The following is a 12764-nucleotide window of genomic DNA, read 5'->3' on the forward strand; positions in this document are numbered from 1 at the left end:
GACTATTAGTTTTGATATTATACCTTTTAAATAATTTTTGATCAATTTAAGTTATTTTTTATATTAAGTCTATTTTTTGGTAGTGAAGAATAAATGAATCTCATTTTCAAATTTATATACTGCAAACATTTACAATGCCTGCCTTTTTCTATTGACAAGGTGTTTCTCAAATTAATTTTCTAAAATCAAAATGGTTTATTATTGTAGATAGACTGATCTTAACATATGATAAATATTGTCTTTAGGACTCACGCTAAATAAAATTTACACAATTCATTATTTCTTTATTGAATAAAATATTTATAAGTATTAGAAATATTCAGTACAGCAAAATTGATAATATTTTTATTGTCATATGATATTTTAAACATGAACTGTAAGTGGGTGTTAATTAGTTGAGATCGACTCTGTCACAGAGGGAGATTTTGTCCTAATTACATACCCGAGTAAGAACGGAAACACCCGAGGTGTCATAAACTGACCGGATATACAATTATTGAAATGTTAATCAGATTTTTTGTGATATTTCTTATTAAGTAATTAAAAATTAAAATTTTATGTTAACAGTAAACTTATTACCAATAGAAATAAAACGAATATCCGTCTCATTGCCGTCAATGTTAATATCAACAGTTATAACAGAAAGTAACTTTTACGTTGTTCCCGATAAATTTCTTCATGTTTCAATTGCAAATATTCCTTCCGGTCGTTACCGGTCACCGTAACTAAAGTACTTTGCATATTCGTATATTTTCTATGATTATTACCTGCCAATTCTCATATGCAGAAATTGACAGGTGAAGCGAAAATCTTTGTTTAAAGCAATGTAGTGTTGAATAAAAATCGCTCACTAACTTTCCTTTAAACCCTCATAACTTTGTCATTTCTTTATCTTTTTTCACCGTAGATAGACGATTGATTTTGAAATTGCGCGTCCGATCTTTTTACATATCATTAACACCTATGCACTGCATTGTAACCGAAAATACACCTGAACTTTAATGACCCAGTCACTGATAACAATCACGTGACATATGCGATTTATCTAATAGCCCGAGCTACTCGCGGTAACAGCCCGGTACATCAGAGGGCCATGTCAAGTGGGTGATAAACATGTCGGTTTCTTTATAATTTTATCATTTTTCTCTGATCGAACTGCTATCCTGGGGATGCTAATTTTGTATCAAGCAGAGTGTTCACTCTCCTTCTAATATAACCTCCTTGGATAAACAAAATTAGTTTTTTCCTAAACCATATAATGGTACTTGTAGTTTTCCTGAATAATATTAGATGTTATCAAAATCTATTGTAAAAGGATTGATATTGAATCATCTTATTTTGTTAAGAAACCAAATTGTTTAATTACTTTCATTTTTTTTATTTAAAATATCACTTGCATGATTATTAGTTATTATTAATAGTAATAACTCATTTAATAATGTTAACAAACAATTGAATACAATGTACATCATGTACATTTATATAAACCTTTTATTTAAAAAACAATTATTAAAAGTCTGTTTATCATGTTTATTTCAAATGCTAGTCAATAACTTTGGCTTTGACTTTTTGACATTTCGACTCAAGATTCTTACTAAGAAGAAATTAAAAGAATAAGAAACAAAACAGTAAGAAACAAAACAAACAAAAATGAAAAAAAAAAACAATTAAAAAATAAAAAATTTAAATAACATTAAAGACAAAAAATAATAATAAATTAACAGAGTAAAACAATACTTTATTCTACATTTTCAAAAAAAGGTGAAATGTCAATTTTAAAAGAAACCCAAGTTACCTGTACAGGTAAATTTTAATGAAACATACCAGCTGAAAACTTCAACCCTGATTGATTTTAACAGGTAACATAATTAGATAAAAAATCTGCCCATGATTTATGACCCCCAATAAATGGCCAACATCTCAAGATTGAATACCCCAATAAATGTTCACCATTGGATGTTGACCATGCAAGAGGGTGGACATAACTAAGAGGAAGTCACAGGCTGTACTGTACGTATACCACGTAAATCTCCTTATTTTTATAAAGTTGGAATATATATTTGTTTTTATGAAACGTCCACACAGTAATTATCTGAAGACCAACAAATAGACAAAATTAATGTCAAACCTGACCATTATCAAACACAGATCACAACGTAATAAAATTGACGTCTAAAAATCAGCACACACCAACAAAACAAATATATGAACCTGTAAGAGCAGTTACAAAATCTTGTTAATTCTTGTTTTACACGAGTTTATAAAACTTATCTAAATATATTACATATTGTATTTCATTTTGCCATTCGCACTAAAAAGCGCCCTCATCGCTTTCAATATCGATCCAAAATAGGCATGGCTATAGGAAAAAATCATTATTAAGCCTTTTCCCGTTCATTCGGCGAGTGGCCGCATCCAAGAAAAGCAATGACTCTTATTGCATTTTATCAAAGGTTACCAAATGTACCAGTTGGTTCACTAACTAACAAAACGTGTGTGTATGGTCAAGTTATTTCAGAATTACGTTACTATAGAAACATGCAGCTTCGTCGTCATCAATAAGAGAAAACCAGTCAATTTCCGTATCAAGTCAAATAAAAACTTATGAAATAAAAATACACAGAAATACAATGTTAAAAAATCTAACCTTACTTGATAATTAAAACAGTTATTTCAGAATTACCTTACATTAGAAACACACAGCTTCATTGTCAGCAGATTGAGAAAACCAGTCAATTTCCGTATCAAGTCAAATAAAAACTTACGAAATATTTACGAAGATACGAAGAAATACAATTGTAAAAAAATCTTACCTTACTTGATAATTAACACAGGAAAAATATATTTCAATTTTATATTCAATTAAAATTAAACTTTGACTTTGACTTTTATAAAAATTGCTATTCCTTTTTAATATAAAACCACGCGAGAATTATGAAATCTCACATTCCTCGGTCTCAGTATTGGTATTATTATTAAGTCAATACGAATTTAACAATATTTCGTGGTTTAGTTCAGTTATTTGTATATATATATTAATTTGCAATCGATTTGAAATCATTTTTGTATAGAAAATAAAATGGTTTAATCGATCAGCTTTATTCCAATGTCATAGAACAAACAATACCGGGACAATATACTTCAAAAATTGAAAGCGACCATCGACTATTTTATTCGATTTAACATAATGGAAGAGGACGTTTTTCATCTATATCTTCAATTCACCATGATAATTGCATCTCGAAACAAACAAAGAAAGAAAAAAATATATATCATTTTCATTTTTAAAACTATATTCTGTACACGCATTGTAAAGATAATTCATATAGTTCCCATGATTTCAAAATTAGTCTCATATCGATTAAAAAAGAAAAGTAGCCTGTAGGAATAGTATCTTTTAATACAACTTTCTTTTTATTTTAAATTCACAGAAAAAGATAATCTCTACCGAGGATTAAAATTTGAAATTGCACTCAAATTATCAGTTAAAATAAAAACAAGCAACGCAGATACCATAACAATAGATATACATATAAACATACGAGTTGTACAAATATTTAGATTTCTTCATTCGACTTTTACAACATACTGCGTTAGTTAATATTTGTTCTTCCCTCGACGGGGCTCGAACCCGGCTTTTTTTAAATCTTGACAACGGGAGAGATCCGTTTGCGCCAAAAATGTGTCCCTTTGCGCCACAACTTTTTTCTACAATGCTACTTTGCGCCGCCTGTTTTGAAATTACATGGTATAATTTGCGCCAAAAATAAAACATACGATTGCGCCAATTACTAGAAGAAAAATGACTTCTCTCCACCTTTATTCGGACTTGGAACCGGCAGTTTACACTGCAAATGTTTCCGTTTCTGAAACATACTTTCTTCTTACTACTGCTGCATGGGTACTTCCTAATTGATTGTATGTAGTAGCTTGTAAGTTCACTTTATTGTTCAAAAAGACAAACATTGAAGGATGAAATGCATAAAACAGTTCATAATAATTCCCCGTGAAATGCTTCTGCCCCATTACTAGTACGTCTTGAGGTAGATGGAGTTTCAGTCCATACGGATGGTGAGAGCAAAGCACTGTGTCATCAATGTATATGGCTAAAACATAATCATAAAAGCTTATATTTTCTTCTCTTTTGGCATATCTTGTATTAAATATATTCAGCAAAGCGATAAGTTTTCTTCTCTCTTTGTACATGGATTGCATGTCTACTGCATTTCAAGTCATTTCTCTCCAAATGCTCATCTTCATGGTGAAATCTCTCCGATCATATGATACTTTTTAAGCATAAAATAAGAATAAATATTAATCATTAATATTTATGATAGATATGTGTACAGGTAAATTGGTGCAAATGGGTTCCGAATATTGGCGCAAATGATACATTTGGAAAACAAAATTTGGCGCAAATGATACCCCTGAAAAACAGTAATTGGCGCAAAAGGACTGCCGCCTTGACAACACCGCCATCACGGAGGCTATCTCTCTGAAACAAAAGTTAAGTAAAATTTGTGGGGTCTTTAATAAAAACGTGATCAATCCAATTCTATTTTCTGGCTTGGATTTCCGAATTTCTCGGATGCGAGATATAGTCGATTGAAAATTATTAAATTATGTGTGTAGAAGTATAGAACTTTATATTGAAGGGGCTGATAAATAAAACAAAATGTTCTTTAAGAGAAATCTTAAAAGGGTTATTCCGACCGAATTTTTTAATCTGAATTTATGTCTTATTGTTAAAGATCGCGTGTAATTAGATTTTTTTTTGTTAGATTGCTGTCTCGTTGATATATTTTCCACATCTTCTTTAATCCTAACATGGACTTAATAACCTCCTTGATCATAGATAGTAAAAACATATTACTATTCATTAAGGCGATTCAGATTTCCATATTATTTTTAACAATTGGCATTTTATAAGAAGTGGATATTTTTGGTGCCTGTTCATAGTTTGTTGTAACATAACCTTTTAGGTTACATTACATTATTAAAGAGTCAATTTAAACTATAACTTAATTCGTTTAAAAAATCAAATTTCCAATCATTGCTGAAAATCATTGAACTAGTAGTGAAAATGAATAGTTTTACACTGAATAGTTAATAACCATAATGTTGAAATTCCGAAAATAAGATTAAATGCTACTATAATTATTTTCCTTAAAGGTTAACATGGTTCAACATAAGGCATATCCGGATAAATCAGATCATCAGAGAAATACTATTTTGAAAACCTTGTTCATAGATTCTATTTATCTCTTTACTAACTTTTGTTCTCAATCCCAAGAACAACAAATAACTCATATCGCATTTTAACTGATGAAGATTTATAGCTTTGACTTCATTTTAAGATTTGAAACCTTAATCCCGATACTGGCGGGAGATGCGTTCAGGAGATGTTGGAAAAGCTATTTAACTTAGATTAGTTGATAGCTGTCTATGCGGTATTAACTTTGCTCATATTGAAGGCCATACTGTGACATATAGCTGTTGATTTCCGTGTCATTTGGTCTCTTAGTTTGATTTAAACAATATTTTATTTTTAAAAGTGCATAAAATACAATTATACCATACAAAGAGTAGGAATTTGGAAACAAGAAGAACTTATATTAATCCGTCTCCCTTGATTAAATTTGGTCTCTTGTGAAGAGTTTCTCATTGGCAAACATACCACATATTCTTTTATTATATACTAAGTAACGTATAGCATTGTTTCTGTCTTACATTAACACATCATAGGAAGTTACCTGTTTCTAGAATAGCGTCAGCATTTTTGTCCCAAGTCAGTAGACGCTGGCCTTTGTAAGTTCTGTATGTTGTTTTTTCTTATTATTTTAGTTCATTCAATTGTTTTGGAGTTTAATGTGACGTCTATTTTTACTAGTACACAACTTTTTGAGGGGCCAGCTGAGGACCACCTCCGGGTGTGAGATTTGCTCGCTGCGTTGAAACCCCATTTTTGGCCTTCGGCAGCTGTCTGCTCAATGGTCAAGTTGTTTTCTCATTGACATATCTCCCATTTCTATACTCAATTTGATTCATCAAATACAACCAGACACGAACACAAATGTGACATAATCTAGTCTTACGTTAGGTGAAAGGTTCATGTACGGTAGAGACAAAACAATTGATCTAACCTACTATAATTATATTTTATAAGCAGGAACAGAACGATTTATCGGATTACATTTTAATAGTTTTTGTACCTTTAAATATTGTATCATCTTACCCAGTCCTTTAAACTTAGATAATATGAACTTTTTTCTTGAATTTGGGTGATCTAAATTAGACATACTGATATAGTTCCATTCGCCACCTTAAACATATTATATATACATACATATAAAGTTCCAACCGCCCTTTTAGACATATATAGACAAACATATGTATAGAATTCTTCAATCACCAAAAAATTAAAACCATTTAGAGGCTTGCATTGACATAGTTCAAATATATACTGTCTTACGGGTTACATCATGTGAATGATGCAACATCCGATTCTTTGAGTTATATAATGCTATGGATATCTATCAAAATTGAAACATATTAACATCACTTTAACATAACAACTAATTATCTAGTCTTAAGACACAGTTCAAATATATATACGACATATGTAGAATGTACAATGTACAAACAAATTCTTATCAATGTTTAGATGGAAAGGGTTTAGAAGGGAAGTCAACTCGGTGTACTTGATTTACTATAATCGAGTACTCGTCATATTTACCGATCGATATTCCAGTACTCGAGTACTCTTTGACATCCTTACTATTTACACTTATATAACCTAACACAATTTCCTTAACTTTTAAAAGTTATCTACCTTTTTAATTCCCCGTTTCCTTGTTGTCAGTTTCAAAACGTTAAATTAAAACAATATGATGATGGTGTTTATTCAAAAGTTGATAAACTAAACATTTACTTTCATATACTCGGAAGTGAAACAGATAATCTTGTGTACACTTTTACAAAGACGATTCGGTTTCTATCACGTAACGCACAAAACAACCCGAATATTTAATCATTCATGTCATGGTGTCGTATGAAATATAGACAGTGAAATCCTCGGGTTGTTAGTATTGTTGGTTTAACACGGTTACATTACACTAAGAGCAAACATGTTTGACGTTGAAATTGAATACAAAATGTCCAGATGATCGCATTTGTTTTGACCATCGCTAACAGAAAACTTGGTTTGCCTCAAATCTAGGGAAAACTTTCGATTTCGATTGGAATTGATAAGAACGTTAGATATGTACATAATTAAGAATTATGACCGAATATCCAATCTTATTTAAATTGGAATTATTAGACTTTTTGTGAGATGTTTATAGTCAAATTATTTGACAATAGACTTGTATGAATGGCTATCAAATATTCGGCTTTGAGACTTCCAAATGAAGGTAAAATCCAGAGAAGCACTTTCGAGATACATGTAATTGACAGTACTTGAAAATAAATTAAAAATCGTCATTCATGCAGTTACTCATAATAACAGACGTCACCATTTTTGTAGATCTTGTATTTTTGATCGTTTACTTTTGATTGTTTTAACATTTCTGTTCCTGTTTTCGAAACAATAGTAAAATAATCGAAATTTCAGGGCAATCATTAATGTAGGAGTCTTCCAGTAGTTTTTTTGATAAAATTCTAATTATGATTCTAATTTATTTAGTACTGTTGAAAACGAGAAAAAAAAATAGCAAACCAATTAAAAAAGATCATCATTTAAAGGGAAATCTTCCTTAAGGAATCATCCAATCGATTTATAAATTAGAATTTTGTAGATATTTTACTGTAACAGTGGTTATCAAATAAACTGTTTCAATGTTTGTTGGGGTTTGTTTTTGCCGCAGTTCATAGTTTCTATTATTTTTTTCCCGTTGTTAACCTCGTATTTTTTATGTGTTTCCCTCGGAAATAGTTCATAATTAACCTACCCTGATCTGTGGTATACTACTATTGCCTGTATTTACAGATGGTTTTTTGAAGATGTAATCACAATTTTCAAGATAATTGGAAAAAACTCGAAGATATGTTACAAAATCAAAATCTAACGACATTAACCCATATGATGATTCAGCTGATGATTTTGATGGGATAAGTATTTTGTAGATCTTGCTATTCTAAGCGTGTGTGCTCTTTGTAGTTTTCAAGATGTTAGCAAACTGTGACAGAAATGTTTTACTATTTAAGGAAGCAATATTTCGCTCTTCCTTTTTATCAGGGTATGAAAAACATCAAGGTTAAACGCAATACAATATTTCATTGTAATAACACACCAAGGAACTTTTAATTCAAAGTATTGAAAAATATAAAGAATGTGTATGGAAGGTTTAACAGATCAACTCACCACTATCTGGCTATTGACCAGATATAAATTCATGCTCTTTGGTATACTTGAGAAATGTATGATGAAAAATTTCGCAGTGCATTCAACATGCATTAAAAATACAATAATATTAAGAAAATAGAGGAAGGTGTCTCATAAATATAAAATGTGTAAACATGTTGCAAATCATCACTATCATGCTGCTGACCATTAATAAATTTCTTCTGTTGTGGTTTTTTTTCTGAAAATAAAAGGAATGACTGAAATATTAGTTAGACCAATAAACTGAGAAACAAACATATAGAGAAGCAATGTGAATAGGTATAATAAAACTCGTTCCTCAGGTTTGCTTTACAAAACTTTCTTCAACCATTTTAATCATTTAAGAGTTACAAAGGATACCAGGATACTAGATTTGAGATTTTCTTTCAAATTTTAATTTTGAATTTAGTAAAAATAATGTTTTTTTACACATTTTATTGACATAAAAAATAAAGAGTACCTGCAGATACTGTTATATATATACACACCCAATGATTTTTTTTCCAATATTGTTGAATCCAATGAGCTAATACATTACCAGTTGGATATCGATGTGGCATTCACATTGAACTGACCAACATTATTATGTGATTGTTACTGCTGGTTAAAATAAAGGCAACGGTAGAATACCAGTGTTCAAAACGACTTTTTGGATTTTTGGATGTGTGGCTTCTAAATAACCGGCTTAATCCAATTTAGGAAAACAATGCATGTGGAGATAGTTTTTAAACCAAGAAATCAATAATCAATCAATTATAACAAGTTACCTATCTCAAACCATTTCACTTTCACTTGAAACAATTGTGTTGCTGTCTTGTATATAGTAACACTCAACTTTCAAGATATTAGTTCAATTTTTTGCACACTCTATCAATTTTATGTTTAACCCATATCCTTTTAGGTCAACTTAATGACTTTTCTCGCATATCCGATCTTTTGCATTACTGAACGACGATAAAGTTAATAGAGATAAATATACATGCATCTTGATATCATCAGACAAATATCCCATTTTTCCAATTATCTATCTCTCGTATAATGATGTATAAACTGCAGCATGCCATGTTGAAACGAACAATGTTCATATACCAAAATATTATTTCGGAAATGCCAATACCCAGTCAGTTGTGAGTTGTTTAATCTAGAAAGACTCGAATTATAGTGCAATATTTGAAAAATGCCTTAAATCTATAGTTAGATTCTTGTAATACGTGCATGTAGCGAACAGGTATACGATTGACAAAGGCTAGAGCTAGATTAATTTTTATTCTAAATACACATTTCCTGGAGTTAAAGCGTCCACGAAGCGTATACATCCGCATTTCGATGTTCTTCTAACTTCCAACGGTTGCTTAGCGTTCCTCTTCCGTGTACATAACGTATACACTGGTGCACGTCGATCTATACGCTATAGTGTGACGCCGGCATAATATGTAGACGAAACTGGCGTCTGGTGTATCAAATAATAAGCCTGCTACCTTGTTAACTATATACTAGTAACCATAGTTAGAGATAATAAAGTTTTTGTAAACTTAAATATAGGTTTGTATTTCATTTCGTGTCTGATGTGATAGTTTAAGATTTAAGAATTAACCAAATATATATAGGAAGATGAGGTATGATTGCCAATGAGACAGCTCTCAATCCAAATCAAATTTATAAAAGTAAACAATTATAGGTCAAGGTACGGTCTTCAACATGGAGCCTTGGCTCACGACGAACAGCAAGCTATAAAGGGCCGCCAAAATATTACTAGTGTAAAACCATTCAAACGGGAAAACCAACGGTCTAATCTACATTAAAAAAACGAGAAACGAGAAACCAATACCAATATAGGCAACAGTAGTATACCCCTGTTCGAAATTCATAAATCGATTGAAAGAACAACAAATCTGGGTTACAAACTAAAACTGAGGGAAACGTATCAAATCTATGAGGAGAACAACGACACAACAGAAACACAACATTAAAATGTAACACACACAGAAACAAACTATAATATAACAATGGCCATTTTCCTGACTTGGTACAGGACATTTTAAGAAAAAAATGGCGGGTTGAAACTGGTTTAATTTCATTTGAATTTCTAATAAGAAATTCCCCAAAAATAGGATAGAATTCAAGATTAGATTTGCAATACTGATATAACATTTATTAATAACAATGAAAATTACACCCTAATTAATATCAAATTGTGGTAGTAATGAGATAATTAATTGTATTATCTAGCTATGTCGGTGTTTCTTCTGAATCAAACTGTAAACCAAATGTATAGTATAAATTTCGTTTACATAATCTAAAATCTAATAAATGAACTTGGTGATTAATTATCTTTGCCATAGCACACGAATATAACAGAAAAAAAATAAGATTTACAACTTCAAACGTTAAGACTTTTGACAAAAAAACTATGAGAATAACAAATATAACATCAAAACTAAAAACATGAATTAGGGATAGAAAAGTACCGTGACACGTCTTTTAGCAATGCGAATTCACAATCCACAAAACAGTCACAATCGGGAGTAAGTCATGTTCGGTACTTAAAAGATTAAGAGATATCTTGTTTATCAATAAAACTAATCTCAAATTTGGTACAAGTTGTATAAGTCAATTTATTTTCAGATGTAAATCTTATTGTTCTCATTTTGTTAGGTGTTGTCTAATAAAAGAATATTCATCAAGTTGTATTTTTGGGGACAGTTAGTATCAGTGAAAGAAAAAGACAAATGTAACAAAATTAATTAAAAAGAGAATAAGTATACAGTCACGAACAAAAGAAAAGAAAAAAACGATATCCGGAAAATTGAAGAAGTAAAAATAGGACAATTGTTATCAATAAATAGTTATGTAATTTGGCAGTGGGATGTTTTACCACGAATTTAAAAGTTTTTGCTAGAAATATATAGCATATGTAAATAGAAGTGCACGTTTACATACTTTTAAGAGGACTGGCCGGGAATCACCGAGTAGTTTATTTATTATAGGCTTCCTGGATTACAAGTGTAGAATCCTATAAAGTTAACAGGAGCCATATACACATTCATATTCTTCAGTGTTCTTCTTATAACTATTTGAAATCGACAGTATTGTTAATACAGGTAAGTGAAATATGAGATGTTGTACTAAGAACGCTTCAGCCCTATTATTTATAGTAGTTTTAATTTTTTTTAAATTTGGAAAGATGTGTCGTTGAGTCCTTTAGTTTTTATACGCTTTAGTATGTTCGTGAAGCGGTTACCAAATGAAATGTTAGTGGCTAATATAAAATTCATGTGTTGAATATTTGTTCTGCTTTTTTGTCTTTTTTTCGTAAAATATGTTTGTTTTTCATGTTGAGCTGTAACGCCACTGATAAAGTGAGGGAGGATTGAGGTCATTCACATTTGTTGAACCCCGCTTCATTCTTGTTATGCCGGTCTCAAGTCGGAAGCCTGTAACCTTAGTGGTTGTCGTTGGTTTATGTATGTTATATTAGTTATTATTCAATTGTTATGTAATTGATCTTACCATTGTTTTTAATAATTTCAATGATTCTCATTTTTTTTTTATCTCGGATTCGTTTTTTATCAGCCAATACAATGTGTGATGTTTTCATTGTTGTAGGCCGTTCGGTGACCTATTATTGCTTATATACAGGTCATTTGAAGTCTGGAAAGCGAGTACATATTTAATTTATGATTTTTATGCCCCACCCACGATAGTAGAGGGGCATAATGTTTTCTGGTCTGTGCGTCAGTTCGTTCGTCCGTCCGTTCGTACCACTTCAGGTAAAAGTGTTTGGTCAAGGTAGTTTTTGATGAAGTTGAAGTCCAATCAACTTGAAATGCAGTACACATGTGCCCTAGGATATGATCTTTCTCATTTTATTGCCAAATTAGTGTTTAGACCCCAATTTGACGGTACACTGAACGTAGAAAAAGATTTCAGGTTAGAGATTTTGGTCAAGGTAGTTTTTAATAAAGTTGAAGTCCAATTAACTTTAAACTTAGTATACATGTTCCCTGTGATATGATCTTTCTAATTAAAATGCCAAATTAGAGTTGTTATCCCAATTTCATGGTCCACTAAACACAGAAAATGATAGTGCGAGTGGGGCATCCATGTACTATGAACACATTCATGTTTATTAATGATCTGACTTTAAGTTGAGTACGTTTTGCTCATATCCATTTTTCTAAGTTGTGTTTGTTGTTTTTCATTTGGTCGTTTTCCGTTGTCTGGAATGGCAGTCCCCATTTGTCTTCGACTTATAAGTTTGAAAATCATTTTTGTATCTTCTGCTTAAAACTTAAATATCATTCATAAATGTGTGATGTATAATGACCTAATCCTCTTCTTAAACAGATGCAAGTTTGTGTTTTATAGAAAACGGGGCAAT

General features: G+C 31.0%; 1 protein-coding gene across 1 annotated transcript in view; it reads left to right on the forward strand.

Annotated features, from left to right (window-relative positions):
* The first annotated feature begins 11379 nt into the window (after positions 1-11379).
* Positions 11380-12764, forward strand: part of LOC139485395 (switch-associated protein 70-like) — a 31362-nt gene continuing 29977 nt past the window's right edge. The window contains exon 1 of the mRNA XM_071269853.1: positions 11380-11484. The gene's annotated coding sequence lies outside the window, so the exon portion shown is untranslated. The remainder of the gene's footprint in view (positions 11485-12764) is intronic.

This window comes from Mytilus edulis, chromosome 8 (assembly GCF_963676685.1).
Source record: "Mytilus edulis chromosome 8, xbMytEdul2.2, whole genome shotgun sequence".
NCBI classification, from domain to species: Eukaryota; Metazoa; Mollusca; class Bivalvia; order Mytilida; family Mytilidae; genus Mytilus; species Mytilus edulis.